The 22,207-nt window shown below is 38.3% G+C and overlaps 1 pseudogene; it reads right to left on the minus strand.

Annotated features, from left to right (window-relative positions):
- Positions 1-7,324: 7,324 nt before the first annotated feature.
- Positions 7,325-15,478, minus strand: LOC110198814 (thimet oligopeptidase-like; annotated as a pseudogene).
- Between the last annotated feature and the right edge of the window lie 6,729 nt (positions 15,479-22,207).

The raw sequence follows: 22,207 nt of genomic DNA on the forward strand, positions 1-22,207 counted from the left end.
CTGCCAATGAGTGTGTTTGCAATTCCATCCAGTTTGTAGAATTTGCAAACTTGACAAGCATGTCAAGCTACACCTTTATCCAAATTGCTGATAAAAATGTTAACAACCTAGGGCCAAGATAGAGCCCAGAGGCATCCTAGTATAAGTTTCCTTCCAAGCTAATCTTAAGCCATTATTGATTTTGCTTTGAGTCCAGTTGTTCATCCAGTTCCAAAAACATATCTTCGACTTTAACTTTTGATTCCTAGGACACAGCCAAGGGACCAACTAAAGAAGGGAGTAGGAACTTTTTCCTCTGTTAAGGACTATTGAACCATAGGGGTGGGGGTTGGGAAAGGAAATCAAACAAGGGTTACACAAGCAAAAAACAATTTACATTTTCAAAACAAAGATACATCATTTTGATTACTTTTTAAAAAAATACAGTATGCAAAACACTATCCAGTAAATACAATGGTCAATAAATTGAACAAATAATACAAATATTTTTCAGTTCTGTGTTATACCCAGTTAAGGAAAAAGCAGAAAGAAAGAAAAAAAAATGAAGGTTAGGGAAAAGCAAAAGAAAGCCTGTGAGACTGAGGAGGAAAAAGACCACAGGAGAAAAAGATATGAATTAATGAGAAAAAGAGAATCATTTATATGAGGGGTAGGGAACCTGTCGCCTCAAGGCCACAGGTGGCCTTCTAGGTCCTTGGGTGAGGCCTTTTGACTGAACAAAAGTTTTACAGAACAAATCCTTTCATTAAGGGGATTTCTTCTGTGAAGTTTGGATTAGTCAAAGGGCCACACTTGAGGACCTAGAGGCCACAGGTTCCCCACTCCTGATTTATACACTGTGAATGAGAGAGAGAGACTAAAAATAGACACACCTCTACAGCCTTACTCAGAGTAACATTTCCTGTCTTATTGCTGTTTAAGTTATTTTTTTATCCTAGAGATTTTTATAGTGGTTACATTTTTGCAACTATAGGCATGTGGGGGAATATTACCTCTTGGTATTTGTCTTATCTGAATGTAATTAAGCAGAGGGCTGGATCCTGAAGCCCAGAGGTTCTCTATAACTTAAACAAAGAAATATTCGTATTGCATAATAGATTGACTTAGAGAATTTTTTTAAAAGCAGATTTATAGCTCTGTTTAGAATCTTTCATTCTAATGGTATTTCTTGTAATGAAAATGAAACCTTAAAAAAAAAAAGAAAATGAAACCTTGAATAAGAATATGAAAGATATCTATCTCCAAAAATGTGAAACTTCCATCTATAGGTACTTAATTTTGTGACAGGTTTCTAGGTAGCTCATTAGATTTTGTTAGATCATGAGAAGTAAAATGGTGTAAGGAAAGGATCAATGGTCTAGAAATTGGGAAATCTGAGTTCCAATCTTGGCTCTGTGACTGTGTGATCTAGGGCAAATAATTTTGCTTTTCTAAGTCCCCATGCTGTTTTGTTTTAATCTGAAATGTAATATAATTTAATATAAATTTAAAATAAAATGAAGGAATTGGCCTTTCCATTTGAATCTGTGTATGTAAGAATGATAGATTATTATATCCATTTTACTGATGAAGAAAGTGAGTTAGAGGTTAAAAAACTTGCTAGCCAACATGCTTTATGAGATTATCTAAATTTTATGCCACCCCTTGAGCATTGCTATGCAAATATTAGGGACTTAGTAAGTCTTTGATTTCCTTGGCTACACAAGTATTATTATGTATATTTTATAGATAGGACACTAAGACCATAGAGGTTAGGTGAGTAGTTCCAGTTACACAGCTAGTAAATGTCCTAGTTAGGTTTAGAACCAGATTACCTGATTCAAGGGTTCTTGTGATGATCAAATAAAGGCTATTAATCTAACACAAATTGATAAAATATTGAAAAGAGATTATTTTATTTTATTTTTGAGCAGATCTATTTTGCCTTCTCATCACCCTGAGGACAAGAGAAGAATGGTTAGTTAGCTCTTAACACTCCACTTCTGAAAGTCAGTCTAACTTCTATCCTAGGCTGTGGAAGAAGAAAAGGTTCATCTCAGACCTGGGCTGACTCTCCCTTCTGCCTTCTTTCTAGGATCTTTTTCATTGATGTGCTTTAATAAACCTCAATACTTAATAGTCAGTAAACACTTATTAAGTGCCAACTATGTTCCAGGCTATGTACTAAGTACTGGGGGTGTGAATACGAAAAAGAAAAGATAGTCTCTGCTCTCAAGAACCTTACAATGTAAAGGCGGAAAGACAAAACACAAAGGAAAGGTGAAAAGTGAGGTGTGAGAGAAAGAGGAAAAGAAGATACTTGATGTGAGAACATGGTGAATTCAGTCAGAGAAATCCCAAAGTATTACAGCTGGGTTTGAAATGAGATGTTAAAGGGAGCACTCTCCTTAAATGGAGTTTGGAATTCAGGGCACCATCCTGCAGTTGCAGAGGCAGAGGGTAACGAGGTGGAGTTCCAGGTCTGATGAGATTTTACAGGATGATGAGATTATCCCAATAATGAGCTTGGTGGAGAAGTCATTTAGAGAAGGCTCAGTGTAGTGCAATCAGGTTAAGAAATGAGCCACTCAAACCCTTTTTAGGCCACTGAATGTATTAATAATCTACTAAAACTTTCTCCAGAGAAGCAACATCCATTTAAAATAGGATGAATTACATAAGAAGGGATAATCTTTGGTGTGTATTTTGGGGGTACAATTGCGCAGGAAATGGCAATGAAACACTAGTTAATTTAAGAACCAAACATCAGCCTCAAGGCTACTGAACTGTTCAGACTGGGCTTCCTCAGTGTGGGGAATGTGGTCTATTTAAACTAGGAATAGAGTGGATTTCATCAGATAAACTGTCAAATGGTTCATAGAACATGCCTTGCAGTATTAAGCTTCCACTGTTCATACTATTTTATCAGACACTAGGAGAGTAGATTTTCCAGTAAAACAGGAAATTGCCCTAAGGGCATGCTTTTGAACACTTATCCAAGATGTACTTTAAATGCTGTTTCAGCTGTCAGTTTTAGCTATCAGCAGGAATGGCTGGGCCTTTTTTGCAGATGAACCGTTCTCTCTAATCATGAAAATTAACAATTTCTGTAGTGTCACAATGGCCGCAAGAATGAGGGAATTTTTACCATAGAAGAACATATGAACTCATTTGGAATTACCATCCAATCCTGCATTAACTATATATTTATACACATACATACATGTAGATAGATAGCAGTATAAAGTTTTAAATGAAATATATATATACACACACACATACATATACATATACATAAAATCACTGAACTGATAAGATTTCCGATGCCTCTCAATGTTATTTTTCTTTATGTAACTATCATTTTCTGTGCAAATTATGTTTACTGTGTAAATAATGCTCTTGATTTTATTTCATGCCTCATAAGTACCCCAAAGTCTTCCCAAATCTTCTCTGAATTCTTTCTATTTGTTGTTCCTCGAAACACAATGATGTTCCTGGAAAATTGACAGTTGTAGGAAATAGTTTGTGATGTTTCACCACATTCATTATTTCAAAAAGTGGCCTTTCAAAACATGGCATCAACATAGAACAACTTTTACTTCTTAAAAAAATGGAGTAGTTGAATTACAGAGTCAGAAACTCAGAATATTGGAACTTGACAAGGCCTAGATCTCATTTTGCTTAAACTCCCTCATTTTATAAATAAGAACTTTGGAGTGATTGCATAACTGACACTCTACAATCTTTAATAAATAAAAGTAGTAAAATTCTGTATTACCACATTTCAGTAGAAAATAGCTTAAATGTAGATGCTAATTACAGATAGAAAGCATCAGTGTGTGGATATCCTTGCTGCAAACCATAAATGAAAAAGTACAGATTCTCCCCATTTTGTTTATGAAGCTAAACCAGTCTCAGGAAATGGCTGAGTAGATATCATGCGGCTAAATATTTTCTTCTCATTTGAGAATAGAAAAGCCATTAAAGGTTTTTTTTTTTTGCCTCAGGTCATCTTTGGGGAACATCTGTTCATTTCCTTAGTACAGTAGATGAAAATGAGGCTGCTTCTCAACTCTTGTCTGAAGAGACAACTTTTGAATTATATTAGGGTCTGAATGTCCAAACTTATTACTGTCAAGGAAGTGAAACTTGGGACTAGAGTCTATAGATAAGATCCCAGAATGTTGGGGTTGGAAGGGAACTTAGAAATCACCTGGTATAATCTTCTCATTTTACAGATGAGGAAACTGAGGCCTAGAGAGTACCCAAGGCATACATAGAGAAATAATTGTACAAATCATACTGAAAATACAAATTTAAAAAATACTATACAAGGTATTGTCTTGAGTGTTGCAGGTTCAAAGATGAAATCAAACACAAACCTGACTCTCAGTTTACAAACTCCTACGCAGAGGCAAGACATAAACACAAATTGTTCTAATGTCAATCAGAGTATTGCAAGTAAATGGGAAAGATTTAAAAAATATATTATGAAAGATTCAAGAAAAGAGAGATCCTTTCTTGCTGTTGGGGGTTGGGAAGAGGATCACTGACAGGAAAGATCAATGACACTTAAACTGGGGATGGAAGGAAAAGAAGGATTTCAACAGAGTTGACCATGGGGACTTGATTCTAGGTTATATGGGTGTAGCCCTAGAGAAGTAAAGAGGTAGGAGAATATACAAGGAGGGAATAAAAGTAATGATGGGGAGCATCTTCTTCCTTGTATTTGAGTTAGAGGCCTAGGACCTGGTCATATGAAAGTTACTGGGGGAGCAAAGAATCTAATTTGTTTGACTCATCTTTTTATAAATATCTAGGTTAAAACATTGTTGAAAACTTGTTCTCTTCACATGCCATCATGATGAATAGATTGAAAAGTACCCTCATTGATCTAAACAGTATCTGGAGGCAAGAGAATTACAATATGAAGTAACTAAAATTTTTATTGGACATATCAAAAAAGAATTTTGTCTTAGCTGAGATGACAGACTGGTAAATCAATTTATTTTATTTTATTTTATTTTACAGAGAACATGCTCTCTACTAAATCTAAACATCTAAAGGCAGGAAAATTAATCCAGTAACAACGATTAATAGTTATTGTAATTGCATTTCTATTTCTAAAGCTAACTGTTGAAGAGGAATTTTCTACTGTGGTTTCAGCCATTATCTAATTAAAATTTGAATTGGTTTAAATAATCTTAGTTTATCAGTAAGCTAGGATTGGTATTTTCATGTTAACACCTTCACTGAAGGGAGAGTGCATTACTTAAACAGATGAATAATATATCTTTAGTATAGAAGTATAAAAAGAAGCTCATTCTGCAATTCACCAGTTGTTCTTCCCAACTATGGATTAGGGCTTTCTAGCATTGGGGCTTTTGAGTACTTTAAGAGAAAAGAACAAGCGTGTTGTTTTTTGTGTCTATTTTTCTATCAGACTACTGTATCTTCTAGCTATCTTTCTTAAACTTTATTAAAAGCTATAGAAACTTGAGATAAAATGGAAATGTATTTAGACTTATCACCAGTAATATTATAATGCTGTTTTCTCCACAGTTTGGCCTATTTTAGTGTTGGAGAATTTTTTTTTTCTTTCCAGGAACAGCTGGGTATTGCTGTGCATAAACAAGTTAATTAGAATTGATTTGGCTTTAACCAGGCCTCTCTGGACTTTAACATTTCAAGTGGAAGAGCAGACTTTTGCACAACTACTAAACTTCCAGATACTATTTTGTCACTGATTCCTGGCCTTTGAAACCTAATGATTATGCTGCAAGAGTTTGTAAGAAATAAAAATGCCCTATATTTCATTGGAACAATTTCCATCTTCAGAATACTCTAGAATCATTATCTCATTTTTGAAAAAAAAAATTTATTTTTCCCAATTATATGTAAAAACAATTTTTAACAATCATTTTTTAAAAAATGAGCTCCAAATTTCCCCCCTCCCTCTCTCCTGTCCTCCCTCCCTGAGATGGCAACCATTTTGATATAAGTTATACATGTGCAATATACAAAACATATTTCCATATTGGTCATGCTATGAAAGAAAATACAGGACTTTGCCTCCCTCCCAAAAAAAGCCTCACAAATAATAGAGAAAGTGAAAAATCATTGCTTCAATATGTATTCAGATTCCATCAGTTCTTTCTCTGGATGTGGACAGCAGTTTTCATCCTGAGTACTTTGGATTGTCTTGGATTATTGTGTTGCTGAGAATAGCTAAGTCAAGCACAGTTGATCTCCATACAATAGTGCTGTTACTGTGTACAATGTTCTCCTGGCTCTGTTCACTTTAATTAGCATTAGTTCCTATAAGTCTTTCCAGGTTTTTCTGAGAGCATCCTGTTCACCATTTCTTATAGCATAATAGTATTCCATTACAATCATTTAACACAACTTGTTCGCCCATTCCCTAATTGATGGGCATCACCTCAATTTTCAATTCTTTGCCACAACAAAAAGAGCTGCTAAAAATATTCTTATACAAATAGGTGCTTTTCCTTAAAAAAAAAATCTCTTTGGGATGCAGTGGTATCACTAGGTCAAAGGATATGCATGGTTTTATAGCCTGTTGGGCATAATTCCAAATTAGTCTACAAAGTGGCTAAATCACCAATTTCACCAACAGTGTATGAGTGTCTCAATTTTCTCACATCCTCTCAAATATTAGTCATTTTCCTTTTCTGTCACATTAGCCAATCTGATAAATATGAGGTGGTACCTCAGAGTGTTTTAATGTGTATTTCTCTAATCAACAGTGTTTTAGAGCATTTTATATGCTCTATATGACATTAGAGCATTTTATATGACTATAGATAGCTATGATTACTTTATCTGAAAACTCCCTGTTCATATCATTTGACCATTTATAAATTGGGGAGTGACTCTTATTTTTATAAATTTTGACTCAATTCTCTATATATTTGAGAAATGAGGCCTTTATTAGGCTGAAAATTTTTTCACAGTTAGGTTTACTGTGTATTTCCCTTCTTTCTATTCACCCCGATTTATCCTACTCTCTCTCCTTTTACCCTGTCCACCCTTAAAAGCGTTTTTCTTTCTTTCTTTTTTTTTTGTTCAAACATCTTAATGTGACTGAGCAAAGACCCTACAAATGGACTGGAAGGTTAAAAAAGTAGAAAGCAAAACAGCACAGGTTTGGGGAAGGGTACAGAAATACTCCGTCATCCCATTTCCCTCTGGTAGAGTCCCTCTGTTCTCTCTCTTTTGGGAGTTTAAAGCAATAGGGAGGCCAGTAAAAGGTTATGTCCTCACTTGCTCAGTCCTGAAGAATGGAGATACATGAGAGGACTCCCATGCCTCTGGGATTGGCCCATCAGCAGGTAGAAGGCAGTGAGCCCATGTCTGACACCTTCATGCCTTTGCTCAGGAGGATGGCATCTTGCTTTGGCTCCTGGCTGAAGAACTGCAGCATGCTGATAGCACTGACAGAGCCATGAGGCTTCAGGATGCAGGTCTTGTAGTCCATGCCAACCTTACAGTTGAGGATCCCTTCCATTTTGAAGCATGAATGGAACATATCCATGGAGTACACTTCACTCCTTGAGGTAGCCATAGTACCGGGCATCATAGCCTCCTGTCAGGTGACCAAAAGTGTCTGGCATGTTAGTACCTAGAGTGTCTGGAATACCTAAGATCTCCTGGCACAGCCAGGTGTACTACTTAGCTGGGTCTGCTTTTGTCTGTGTATACAGGGCTGGGTCCACCATGGTGAGGACAATTTGACACAGGTTGAATTGACCTGTATTTGCCTAACGGGACTTGTTGAGTTTCTCCAGCTATCTTGTCTTATAGTGTTGGGACATGTACTTCAGACCCTCCTCTCCCACACCCAATTTTCCAGCATCTATGATGGTACTTCTATAAAGTCTCTTTCCTCATGGGTCCCACTAAACATGGCAAACTCTGCCTGAGAACAAAGTTGGTGCTTCATGTGCCCAAACTTATGGATGTATGTCTCCACCTCATCGTGTTGCAGCAGGGAGGGGGCATCCAGTGGAGGTTTGGTGAAGTTGGCCACCATGTCTCAGATGGAGATCTGCTGGCTGCCATCCTTGAGGAGGCAGCCAGGTTGTAAGCCAAAGAAGATTGCATGATGGTACTTCTCTTCCTGGGGGTACAAGTCCAGGGAGAATTTCCCTATCACTTTGCCTGAATCACATTCCTCATGGAATACAATTTCATATCCTCATGCCATATCTTGGCATTCTCTTCCAGTTCAAAGGTCAGCCCCAGGAGTTCTTGGTATATGCCCAGAAGGCCCTAGGTCTGCATCCCCAGAAGAAGAAGTGACCACCTGCATAGGGAAGTACTCCTTTAGCAGGTTTTGGTCCACATTATAGCAGGTCTCCTCCACCTAGTTCACAGAGTAGCACATGTCCCAGGCATTGATCTGGTTGTTGAAATCCAGGGTCCACTTACCACATTCTTTTTTTTTTCAACTCCAAAATGATGGCTTGCTCTTTTTCCCCAAGAGGCTTCAGTTTCTGGGCCAGTTCATCTAGGAATGTGGTAAAGTCTTGATTTGTTTTGGCCATATTTATCTCTAGGACATAGTCAACATGAGTGCTAAATCCTAGCAAGCTGGACTTCTGAGCTGGGAGATCCACTAGCTCCTGGAGAATAGCACAGTCCTCTTCCTTGCATCTACAGTTGAAAGCCTCTTCAACCTTACTCCTGGTCTCAGGAACATAATACTTCTTTAGGAGAGGAAAGTAATGAGGGTACTTGAGATTTGCATTCAACTTAATGTCCTTGGTCTTTTCCAATCAGTTCAGAAAGTCCTTGGGAGGGTCTGCCAGCTCCTCTCCAGTGAACTACAGGAAGGTAGTGTCCTCGTTCAGGTTCTTATTGAAGTTGATACAGAGGAGACTTAGCTTCTTTTTAATGTTTTTTTTTCCTTGAGTTTCTTCTGGGAGGTACAATCCATTCCATTTTCCCAGCTTAACTAACTGATCTAGGTATCTCTTGGCTTCCAGCCTCAGTGAGGCTGCTGAAACTTTCTCCTGCAGTCAGAAAATCATCTGGTACACATCCTGTCTCATGCTCATCTTGACATCAAACTCAGAGAGCTTTTTGTCAGCCTCAATACTGGCCATTGGGATATCTTTGGAGGGGGAAGGTGTGCTGTGGAAAACCCAGAAATGTTTCTCTGAACTGTGTATTCCACTTCCACATCAACCAACCCCTTGAGAGTACTCTCATAGGATACTTCTTCAAACTCCTGCAATCCCACTTGATCATACACATGCTTGGTTTTTTTCAATGAGTTTATGAGTAAGATTTTCAATCTGCCTTGCTGTCAAGTCCCACCATAAGTAGTTTGTCACAGAGCATGGAGACACATTATCCAGGTCATCTCCTGTGGGGTGGGGGCAGGGACTAGGCTGCAGTAGCACTCTACATGCAGGTGGCACATCCTCTGATGGCTGCTGCTGCAAGGGCTCCTCCTTTGCAGACTCTCAAAAGTGTTTTTCTTTTGACTACTGTCCACCCTCCCTTCTGTCAGCAACCCCCCCTTTCTCTTATCCACTTCTGCTCCTAGTTTCATATATGATAAAAATAGATTTCTATACTCCCCTTCACCTCCCCATCTTCCCCTCTGCTGTAAAAGCCCTTTCATGCCCCTTTTATGTGAGCTCTAATTTACTCTATTCTCCTTCTTTCTTTACCTTTCTCCCAGTGCATTCCTCTTTATCACACTTACATTTTTTTTTAGATTATCACTCCATCATATTTAAGTCACAACTATGACCTCTGTCACTGTATATTCCTTCTAACTACCTTAATAATGAGAAAGTTCTCAGGTGCTACAAATATCATATTTCCATGTAGGAACACAAACAGTTCAATGTTATTGAATTCTTTATGATTTCTCTTTCTTGTTTACCTTTTTATGCTTCTCTTGAGCCTTATATTTGAAAGTCAAATTTTCTATTAAGCTCTCATCTTTTCATCAGGAATGCTTGAAAGTCCTTTATTTCATTGAATATCCATTTTTCCCCCCGAAGGGGTGAAATTTTGTTGTGTAGATGATTATTGGTTGTAATCCTAGCTCCTTTGCCCTCTGGAATATCATATTCCAAGCCCTCTGATCCTTTAATGTAGAAGCTGCTAAATCTTGTGTTATCTTTATATATATATATATATATATATATATATATATGTATATCTGTGTGTGTGTGTGTGTGTATCTGTGAACCAATAAAAATTGCTCCCAAATATTTGAATTCTTTCTTTCTGGCTGCTTGCAATATCTTCTTGATCTGGGAGCTCTGAAATTTGGCTGTAATAGTTTTGGGAGTTTTCATTTTGGTATTTCTTTCAGGAGGTGATTAATAGAGTCTTTCAATTTTTATTTTACCCTCTGGTTCTAGAATATCAGGGTAGTTTTCCTTGAAAAATTCTTGAAAGATGGTGTTTAGGCTCTTTTGTTAAAATCATGACTTTCAGATAGTACAATAATTTTTTAAGCTATCTCTCCTTGATCTATTTTCTAGATCAGTTGTTTTTTCCAATGAAATAGTTCATATTTTTTCTTTTCTTCATTTTTTTTCATTTGGTTTTATTGTTTCTTGATGTCTTATAAAGTCATTAGCTTTTACTTGCCCAATTCTACTTTTTAAGGAATTATTTTCTTCAGTCAGTTTTTGTACCTCCTTTTCCATTTAGCGAATTCTACTTTTCAAGTAGTTCTTTTCTTCAATGAATTTTTGTGCATCTTTTCCCACATGACCAATTTTGCTTTTTAAGGAATTCTTCTCTTCACTGAATTTTTGTCTTTTTCAATTTAGTCAATTCTGCTTTTTAAGGCATTTTTCTCTTCATTGGATTTTTGTGTCTCTTTTACCATTTGGCCTATTCTGTTTTGTAAGGTGTTATTTTCTTCAGTATTTTTTTTTTGTTTGTGTTTCCTTTACTAAGTGGTTGACCCTTTCCCCCCACCCCATGATTTTCTTGTATTATTCTCATTTCTTTTCCCTCAATTTCCCCCCTCTCTCTTATTTGATTTTTAAAATCTCTTTTGACCTCTTCCATTAATTCCTTTTGGGCCTATGATCAATTCACATTTTTTCTTTGAGGCTTTGGATATAGCAGTTTTGACTTAGTTGTCTTCCTATGAGTTTATGCTTTGATTTTCCTTGTCACCATAGTAACATTCCATGGTCAGGATCTTTTTTTTTTCTTTTTTCTCATTTTCCAGTCTATTTTTGGACTAACTTTATGTAAAAGTTGTGCTCTGCTCCTGGGGTGGAGGAGGCACTATACCAAGCTTTATTTAAAAAAAAATTTTTTTTTGGTGCAACTGTCTTTAGAGCTAGTTCTGGAGGGTCTGTAAGTTTTCAGTTCTTCCAAGATCTAAGGAGAGGTGTGCTTACTACTCTTCTGGCCTGTGATTTGTTCTGTAAGAGACCACAAACACTATTTGCCACCCTGGAACTACGACCAGGGTCCCCTCTCCCCTGTGGTTAGAAGCTCTGGTATGCTAGTGCTCTCCCTTGCCCTGGGACTGCTACCTAGGAATGTGACCAGGATCTAAGTATGAACAATGCAACAGAGTCCCAACCCCAGTGCCAGCAAAGGGACTCCTGCAATCTCCTTCTGACCAATTGTCCTACACTCTTACCACCTGTGGGCTGAGAGCTCTAGAAGCTGCTGTCGCTGGCACTCCTGATTCAGTTGCCCCCAAGTCCTGCTGCTGGTTTGCTGGGGTGTGGCCTATGGTAGTGAGGCCTGTAGTGGTGTATCCTGTAGTGGACTGTACTCCACTCTCACCCTGGTGTGAAAGACCTTTTCTGCTGACCTTCTAAATGATCTTGGGCTGGAAAATTGTTTTGCCTTATTCTTTTATGGGTTCTGCCACTCCAGAATTTGTGTTGAGGTATTATTTGAAGTTGTTTGGAGAGGAATTTGGGAAAGCTCAGGGGAGCCACTGTCTTTTCTCTGCCATCTTGGTTCTTTCTCTTCTCATTATTTCATTTTCACATGATCTCTATGATTCCCATTTTATAGATTGATAAATAAAAGCAAAGAATAAAGACTGGTCTTAATTATGTTAAGAAAAGAGATCACAAACTATATTTCTGGCTCTTAACTGTTCCATTTCAGTATGTGTCTTCTCTGGAAATGGCACAGAGCTTGTCTAGATACAAACTCATGTCTAAATCATTGAAATCTCTCTCTCTGCAAATTACACTACTCTTTGATTTAGCTTGGAATTCTAACCTAAAATTTACAAGACTTTTCTATACCTTGTCTTTAAGTTCCTTCCTATGGATGGTATACCAGAAGCAGCAACTCTAGATATTGAACAAGTAGCCCCATCCCAATTAGAGGTGATCTCAAAGGCAGACCCAGAGAATGAGCAGGGAGTCACAGAAAATAAATGGAGTCACACTATGAGTCATTTTCTGTCTACTTATGCACTTACTAAGCTTGGAGATTAGAATTATATGGATTTGGATCAATTGAGATGATACTTGAAAACCTTAAAAACTATGTAATGTAAGTTATTAATTTTTTTTATTAATATTTGGCTATTATTAAATGGCTAGGAGGCTCAGTGGAAATGAGGATAGCAATGACAAGTGCCTTATAGGATTGTTGAGAAGATTAAAGGAGATAAGAGATATAAAATACTTTGCAAATGTTAAGGCACTATACAAATGCTAATATCATTACTATTGTTCTTTCCTTTGCTCTTTTCTAAGCTCCATGAGTGCAGAGACAGAGGTCTTAAACTTTACATCTCCCCAGCACTCAGAACAAGACATACACTTTATCCATGGAATGTTGAATAAATTAATAAAGACATTGATATATCAGTACAAATGAGTTTTGTTGTCTATTTATAAAGCAATAAATAAAATATGGGGTTTCAGCCATCTCAAAGCGTATATCTTAAGAAAAAAAGAAATTGGAGAATCAAGCCAATTGTTTGAATATTATAAAGAAAAACCAAAACAAACAAAAATGAGAGTAATGTATTATAGTAGAGGAATGCACACTTGGTTGTGAACTATAAGCCTTATACTCTGTTCCCGACTCTTGTGTAATCTTGCTAACTCCTTGAACCTCTCTGGCAATCAGTTTACTTACTGGTAGAATGAGAAGGTTGGATTAAGTGAATGATCTTGAATACCCCTTCTAGATCTTGAGCCTAGATTGACTATCCAGAAAATTATTCAACTATATAATTGCCCTGAGCACTGAGTTGCACTTGGGTAATTGAGCAATTGAGCCTGAGCACTCAACCACTTCTTTAGTTCAGGTTTCTTATTTATAAAATGTCTTACTTACTTGACAATGCTCTTGTAGGGATCAATTGAAATTATGCAAATAAAGAGCTGACCATAAAGTGCTATATAAGTGAGAACTATTATTCTGACTAAAAATAGGCTTATAACAGTGCAGAGAGCATAATTATAATGAAAAATGATTGAAGTATATTTTCTATAGTATTTGAATAGAATAAATTAGTCTGTAAGCATGAGGAAACAGTTTACCATGCAAAAAAACCCCTTTTCTAGACTGAGAACAGGCAAGGACAACCTTAGTCCAAACAGTCAAGTAGCTAGTAAATTCCTGAGGCAGGACTCAAATCCAGTTCTCCTCCAGCCCTCTATCTATTGTCTCATGTTTCCTCTCACTACCTTTCTGAGCCTCATTTTCCTTAATTGTAAAATGAAGGATTTGGCCTTGATGACCTCTGTTCAATCAAATCCAGTGGCTTCTTATTGCCCTTCTAAGGTTAAATATAAAATCCTCTGGTTTCTAAAGCCCTTTGTAGCCTGGCCCTTTCCCTACTTTTGCAGTCTTTTTACACCTTACACTCCATCCTGATTCTGGGTATTTCCACTACCTGTCCTTCATGCCTAGAACTCTCTCTTTCCTCATCTCTACATGCTGGCTTCCTTGGCTTCCTTCAAGTCTCAGCTAATTTGTAAAGCAGCCATCTCCAGTCCTCCTGATCTATCTCTTGCCACTGGACCCAGCTGTCTCCAGAAGAGAGAGCGAAGTTGATGATTTTGCACAGCTTTCCTAACTTAAATCCAATTAACTTGCAACTCATCATATCACCTTTCCGATGTCATGGTCCTCGTCAAAAAGAAAGGACAAATAACAACAATTTATAAAGCGCTTAGCAAGGTGCTTAATAAATGTCTCTCTTTTAAGGGAGGGAGCATGCTGTCCTGGAAAATATCCCAGATTTGTTGTCAAAGAGCCAGGATTTGAATCTGGTCCTGGCCACATTTGGGAGTCCTGGGCCTTGAATTTGACTCTTCTGACCTTAGCCCATGACCTCACTGATGAGTTTGAAGCCTTCCAACATGAACCTCCTCATATTCCCTAATATATTCTTCAAAACCTCTCAAAAGCGTTACCCTTTCCTCCTGTCTTCTCTTCAGTCAGAAATGAGATAACTTTACTACTTGCTAAGTTTAACATGAACCAATAACTCATTTCCTCCCAACTTATTTAGGACCTCTTTTTATTAAACGTTTATTCCCCCCCCATGCATCTTAAATTTCACCTTTACCATTGGCTCTATATGCTTGAAAACATTCTTAGGTCTTCCCAGTCCTTAAAAAAAAAAAAACACTTTTCCTTGGCCATATTACCCAGTCAATTGCTTTTTGAGCCCTCTTTCCTCTTCTGCTCATGCAGTCTGGGCATAATGATGTGGCACCTGTACCTCCCTTTTCTCTCTCTGAACTTGCTTATTCACCTGCATGCATTCTGGAGGATCTGGGAAAGGGAAGCTGATTTTAAGAGTAGCTGGGCAACCATCCACAGGTATGACCACATTGCTGCTACTCAACTCTGAGTGTCCTTGGGTATATTGGGGAGCAATATACTCTTAATACTCACCACTTTAACTCATGAGTCCCCTTTGGTGTGTTTTTCATTTATATAAAATCAGTCACAGTAACACCATTTACATAAGACATGAAACATTAGAGAAAATATGATGAAATGAGAATTATAACATTCAACAGAAGGCAAAAGTACGAATAATTAAAATGTAATAGTTCACTTGTAAATAGGTGTTACACTCTCCCACAAATGCACATCGTGTTTGTGGGGTAGAGAAGGAACACACAAACCTAGCATGAAGTTTATGAATAGGGAAACCCAGTTGCCTAGGGCACTTTATCATTCCCGTCTATACGCTTGGATGACAGTGGTCTCTGTAGAGAAGGCTATCTCTCATGCTTCACCTGTTTCTTTTATATGCCTTATATGCCTTTCTAGACTTTTGCTGGACAAAACCACTTCTGTGCCACTTTTGGGCAGTCAAAATAGTGTGAACCTCTAGGATCATATGCGAAATGTTCTGTTCAGCTTCAAAGACCTTCCTAAGCTTGCCACCTCCTACTTTTTCGGTCTTCTTATGCCTTACTATGCTGTCACTTACTTTTTGGTCCAGTGACATGGGCCTCCTGGCTTTTCCATGAACAAGCTCCATCTCTCAGCTCTAGGAGTTTTCTCTAGCTGTTTTTCTCTAGCTGTCCTCCATGCCTGAAACACTCTCCCTCCTCAGCTCTACCTACTGGCTTCCTTGAAGCCCCAACTAAAATCCTATCTTTTTCAGGAATCCAATCTTTTTCTAGTGCCTTCCACCTGTTAATTATTTTTTATTTATCTTGTGGAATATATGGGGTGTTCAAGAGGACTGGCATCTCTGGTCCTAGGGCTTGCTGAGCCCTTTTCAGGGCTGCTCATCCATCTTTGGTGACCCTGATTCACCTCTCACCTATGGCTTTATAAATGGTAGCATATGCAAAGGCCGCAACCACAGTAAACCACCTCAGCAGACAAGGCTAAACCAGACTGAGGGTGACCACAAGCCTCAAACCTGTCAGTGAGTTAGGGAGTGCATGTGAATGGGCAGATGAAAACAATTTGTTCCAACAGCCATGAAGCATGAGCTGTGGAACACTTAGAGCTTGGTCAGACATCAAAGATACCAAGGTCATCCTGGGCCATCACCAGTCATCCTGACTTTTGTCTGGCACTGGACTTAAGTGACTCAGGAAGAGAGAGTGAGGCTGATGACTTGGGACAACTCTGCCTCACTTAAATCCAATTCATGGGCAAGTTAAGACATCACCCTGCGATGTCATTGGACTTCTTTGAAAACCAAGGACAAACTACAACATTTATCTTGTAGATAGCTTTTTGTATATATTTATTTACATGTTTAGAGTATAAGCTTCTTGAGGGCAGGGACTATCTTTTGCCTCTTTTTGTATTCCTTGTGCTTAGTGCAGAACCTGGTATTTAATAAATTGTTATTTAATAAATAAATGTTTATTGTTCAATTGGTTATGCTTTTTTGTTGTTGTTACTGTTGTTGTTGTAAAGTAGCAACATTAAACTCTTTCAGTAAAAGAGCAGCCCTGTGCTTGGGGTCTGTCAGTTTCCAGGGCTGCTCACTTGATGGAGAGCTGAAGTTCTGTTAAGCTATTTCTGTGACAAGTAGTTTACCCCAAAACTATGCACTCTGAGGCTTAAGTCTGAGAACAGCAAAGCTCCTCATATTTATACTGTGGGGCTCTGAAAAATTTCTTCATCTCAAGTCAGAGAGGCCTATAGAAGGTAATCAAATGCCAAAGGGTTTTCTTCTCTCCCTGACTGTAAATGGTGCTGAAGGACATTAAGTCCAGCTAGCCCTTCTCCAACGAGCTCCCTCCTGCCACAGAGCCTACCTGGCTTCATTTAGCTCTCTCAGCTGACTCAGCTCAAGGTATCTGTTCTTTTCCGATTTTTTTCGACTCTGCTTAGTTCAAGCAACAGGGGGCAATCTTCATGATGAGCTTCTCTCTTCAGGTGACCAGCTGCTATACTTTCTCATTTTTCTGATCTCTAGATTCTTGGCATCTCATCTCTTCATCTGGCCTATGGGCTCCAGTGACTCAAATCAGGGCCTTTCATGAACAGAGACAAAAAAAAAATCCTAAAACAAAAAAACAAAACAAAACAAAACAATTAGAAATCAATCAGGAATAACAAATAATATATATGCAGCATTTCCATAATCTTTGATTTGTAATTTCTGTTAAATGCTTCAAAACCCAGAAAACAGTTGTATGAATGCCCTGCAGTCTTCTCCAAATTAGTACTTGTGCCTTTGAGCTACTTTCAAACAGGTCCTCTCCAAACATTTATCTGAGGTAGTTTTCTGTCAGGTCCTCAGAACTCTCTGAATCTGCTTTGTTACACAAATGTCTTTTTTTTTTGCCTCTTCCAACAAATGAAATGCCCATATATGAAAGGTGCAGTTCTATAACTCACAAACTTTTGGAAAATGTTATTGACAGCTGAGGTCTCTCAGTAACTCAGTAACTATTCTGACCAGCTGCCATCAGTGGGACAAGCAAGCAGGTCTACCTGAAACAGTAATGCACTCTGAAGAAGGTATAGGGAGTGGTGTGTGTCAGGTGAACAAAACCACTTTCTCCACATAAGTTACCACCTCAACTCAAATCCTAGTGGAGATAGCCCAGGACCAACTACTGTACTGCAATAACCTTTCCTCCCTCTCCCTATAACCTATCTTCCCCAGGCCACCTGCTTCTTCCTGCCACCATTGTTGGGGGATCAGCCTCTACTGAGACCCAACCTGACAAATGCCTCTTTAGGTGCCATAGCCTCCATCTCCTCAGCAGTCACAGCAACTGGAGACCAGAAAAAAGAAGGTTCTGGCTGCCAATGTCTGATCACTTGACATCAGAAATCAATATGGTTTTATCAGTAGAAATGACATTAGAGAATATGCATTATCACGTACCATTCCATAACATTCTTTTAAAAAATTATTTTTAGTTTTCAACATTGACTTTTATAAGAATTTGAGTTCCAAATTTTCCCTCCTCCCTCCTTTCCTCCTCCCCAAGATAGAATGCAATCTGATATAGGCTATACATGTACCATCATATTCAATGTATTTCTACCTTAGTCATATTGTGAAAGAAGAATCAGAACAAAAGTGAAAAACCACAAGAAAGAAAAAACAAAACAACAACAAAGAGAGAAAATAGCATACTTTTTTTTCTGGATTCAGATTCTATAATTCTGTCTCTGGTTGATAGCATTTTCCATCAGAATGATGAGGTCTAGAGGTTTAGGGGTGTTGGGACTCTGAGATCACAACATACAGATCCTGCCCAAAAGAATTCCACCCAAGCCTTCTTTCAGCCAAAGACAAGGTTCATTTAAGATCTTCAATATTAGCCAGACCCTTAAGGAATCTGAGCATCTGTGAGCTATTGGCTAGATTATAAAAGTCAGAGCAGTGGCTAGATTATAAGAATATGAGCAGCTTAATGGAGACAAGATGGACCTTATATGCAGAAAAATTGTTGGACGGATCTAGGAAGGATCTTGATGAGAGTGACTGGAATGGGGTCTAGATAGGGTCAAGGGTGGGAAGTAGCCAGGGACCATAGGGAGGTAAGACAATGGAGGGCTAAGCTAGGTTAAGGGTAACTGAGTCAGGAGATTGGGTATAGGCCATAACAAAAGGTCAGTTGATGAGCCTATAGCCTCAGGCTAACGCCAGAGATTTGGCCATGTGGGAAAGACTAGGGTTTTTCCTTTTGGGGTCCAGATCCCATCCTCATCAAGAAGTTTTTGGGAATTATCTTATATCATTGTATTGTTGAGGAGAGCTAAGTCTATCAAACTTCTTCCATAATATTCTAAGGACTACTGGATCTTTCCATCTATTCATTCTCTCTTCAATTCTTTACCATCAGTCTTCTTTCTACTTAATTCCATTGAAACTGTGCTCTCTAATATTACCAACAAATGAATTACTAAATCCAGTGACCTTTGCAAGTTTTAACACTGTTGATCACCTTCTCTTATTGCTCTCTGACCTTCAAAGTCACCAAACTGTGTTGGTTCTCTTCCTGTGCCTGTAATCTCTTCATTGTTGTCTTTGCATCTGGCTTCACATTTTCTTTTTGATCTCTTAAAGTGGATATTCCCCAAAAGCAAGTCTGTTCTTGCAATCTCATTTACTTTCAGGCCTCAACCATCCTCTTTATGCATATTACTTCCATACCTACATCTCCAAGCCTAACTTCTCTCTAAGCTCCAGTCCCACATTTCCAATTATTTTCAGGGCATCTCCGTCTAGCTATCTCCCCAACACTTCAAATGCAGCACATTCCTAACCAATCTTATCTTCCTATCTAAATCTGGCCATCCTTTTTTCTTCATTATTTCGGTGGTTTTTGGCTGCTCTACATTCATATTATTGGAGTTATCTTTGACTCTTCCCTCACCTTCTATTTGCCTATCTAGTTATCAGACAGAATCAATCTCATGACTATAGCATCCATTAATCCAACTCATTCCTCTGTATTTTCACTCCCATCACTCTAGGATATGATCCCATTGTCACTCACCTAGACTGTCACAATAGCCCTCAACAGAAGCTACCAAGATGCAGAGATAAGGATTAATTGACAAAGGTAAAAGTTTCCTGGGCAGAAAGGCTGGAGATAAGGGCCATGTCATAAGCATGAGCCAGCAACTGTAAGTCACACAATTTGAAGGATAGGCAAAGAGGTAAGATCTGGGTCAATCAAAAGACTCAGATGCCAGGGAATGAAGACATCTTTAAAAGAGCCCAAAGACAATCTGCCACGATTAGTGCTTCAAAAAAGGAGGCTAAGAAGAAGCAGTAAGGCAGGAAGGAGAACAATGTCATGGAATTTGAGGGTTGAGATAATTTCTAGGAGAACAATATGGTCAGCAGAATCAGAAGCTACAGAGAGGTCAGAGAAGATGAGGACTTATTTAGTAGCTAAGAGGTCACTGAGCACCTTAAAGAAGTTCTAGTAGTTTAATTCTGATAAAATGTGCAAACTCAGTCCTAGAGAACTTATAAAGAAATACTCCACTCCTCTTCTTAGAGAGGTGGGGAAAGTAAATGGGGAATGCAGTATATACACTGTCAGATGCTGTGGCTACATCCATTGGCTTTACTTAAATGTTTTTTCTTTGTTAATAGGAAAAATTTAATGGGAAAGTAAGGAGTGGCAGCCATGAGGCAGAAACTGTTTTGTCATGATGAGAAAATTCGGTGGTAAAACTATAAAAACATAGTGAAGAAAGTAATTCTTTCTGGAAGCTTGTCAAGGAAAAGGATAAGAGGCTTAATGGATAACTTGGCAACTAGGTGGCTCAATAGATAGAGTGCTGGGCCTGGAATCATCAGACACTTACTAGTTGTATGAACTGGGCAAGATGCTTAACCTCTGTTTGCCTTAATCTGCTGAAGAAAGAAATTGCAAATCACTCTAGTATCTTTGTAAAGAAAACCCCATGGACAGTACTTGCATGATATGGTCCATGGGGTCATGAAGAGTTGGACATGACTGAACAACAAATGATAATGCAAGAAGATGACCAGGAAAGGAGGAGATTAATTCATTTTAGTATGGGAGAGATTTGAGCATATTTGAAAGCATCAGGGAAAGAATATGACTCACGAATGGAGACATTTTGGGTCACAAGAGTATGTAAGGGTACAGTGCCTCAGAATATTATGTCCTACATAAACCTTCCATAAGTTTTCTTTTGTCAAAATATTATGACAATCCCCACCCTTCAAGACCTCCCCAAGCAGAGATTAGATCATCTGATTAGATCATTGGCATCAGAAGATCAATCAGATTGATATCACTTGAGTCTAAATGGGCTAGATAGAAGGGGTGGGAGGAGTGATGATCATCTCTGATGGTTATGATGATTAGTCAGATTCACCTGGATCCCTAGAAAGGCACTCATTCTAGCTTGATCCATGCCTGTGTTGCTGAGCCCCCATCTATATAGGGGAGACCATTTGGTTCAATGGAAAGAGTAGTGGATTTGGAATTAGAAGACCACAGTTCAAATCTATCCCTTACCAGCTCTGGGCCTTTGTTTCTCCCAGGTGAGAGTGATTTGTCCAAGGTCACACAGGTGGTCAGTAGCAGGCATAGAATTTGAGCCCATATCTCCTGAATCTAAATTCAGCACTCCATACTGAAGAATGGATGATCGCTAAAGTCCTTTAAACCTCTAAATCTAAGATCCTTTGCTCTCATGTCCTTGAAAGGCCCTAATCTACTGGCAGTTGTATTTGGTTCAGGGAGTTACAGCTGAGCCTCAGGATAGGTTGTTCATAGACCTTTGCTATAGATTCTTACTAGAGGCTCTACTTTGGAGATGTCTTTGTTGACAGTCTCCAAAATCAAACCCTGCTGGAAAAAAAAAGAAATAAAAAAGAAGGTGAAGGAAGACCCTGTCCAAATGAAAACTGGAGTGAAATTCAAGGTCAATGCCTCAGAAAAATCTATGGATAATTTCTGCCATATCAGAGAGTTATTGCAATGACAACAAAAGTTAGTCTCTCTCTCTTCTCTCTCTCTCACTCACTCACTCATCAGCCCACAAATCCTGTGATCTTGCTTTTGTGGGTTTCATAGGGTTTTTGAGCTAGAAAGGACATTAGAGAGCATGTGATCCAACCTTTGATTTTATATATGAGGAAACTGAAAAAGTACTTGGCTCAACAAGTTACAGAGCTGGGATTTGAACACAGGTCTTTTGATTCCAAACCTTACGGTATTTTTCTTATTTATTATCTAAAAATAGAACTCTGGCCTACTCTGCAGCCACTGGTTGGTAAGTATGAAAAGAAGAAGGTAGATCTGGTGGTTTCTAAACCTTTTCAAAAGGGAAAAAAATTAGTTTGAAGATGACTACCTGACACACAGAGAGGTATTAGATTGTCTAGATTGTCTTCAAAGTTCTTCTTCTTCTTCTCTAATAGGGCTTAAGCTATTTTCCCACCTTTCTCCCCTTTGTTTACTTCAAGTTTGGAAATGCAACATATTTCATCTGTTGAAGTGTTTTGATGTAGTGACATTTTAGTGAGACAAAATTTGAATTCAATTTTAATCTTCTTCAAATACTCTTTCATCCACTTCTTTGGATGTGATTACTTAAATAATGTAAAATCTACCTTCAGTCTTTTCAGTCTTCTTGCATCTCTGTCAGTCAGCTCTGCCTTCATGTTTCAAATCTGCATCACGTCATGTCATGTTAGTATGTATTAACAAGAAAAATAAAGCCATCTTTTGAGCCACCGAAAAGCTCATCCCAGCTGTCCCCTTGTCCTCCCATGTTAACATGAAAT

This window comes from Phascolarctos cinereus, unplaced genomic scaffold, assembly GCF_003287225.1.
Source record: "Phascolarctos cinereus isolate Bilbo 61053 unplaced genomic scaffold, phaCin_HiC Scaffold_7;HRSCAF=346, whole genome shotgun sequence".
NCBI lineage: Eukaryota > Metazoa > Chordata > Mammalia > Diprotodontia > Phascolarctidae > Phascolarctos > Phascolarctos cinereus.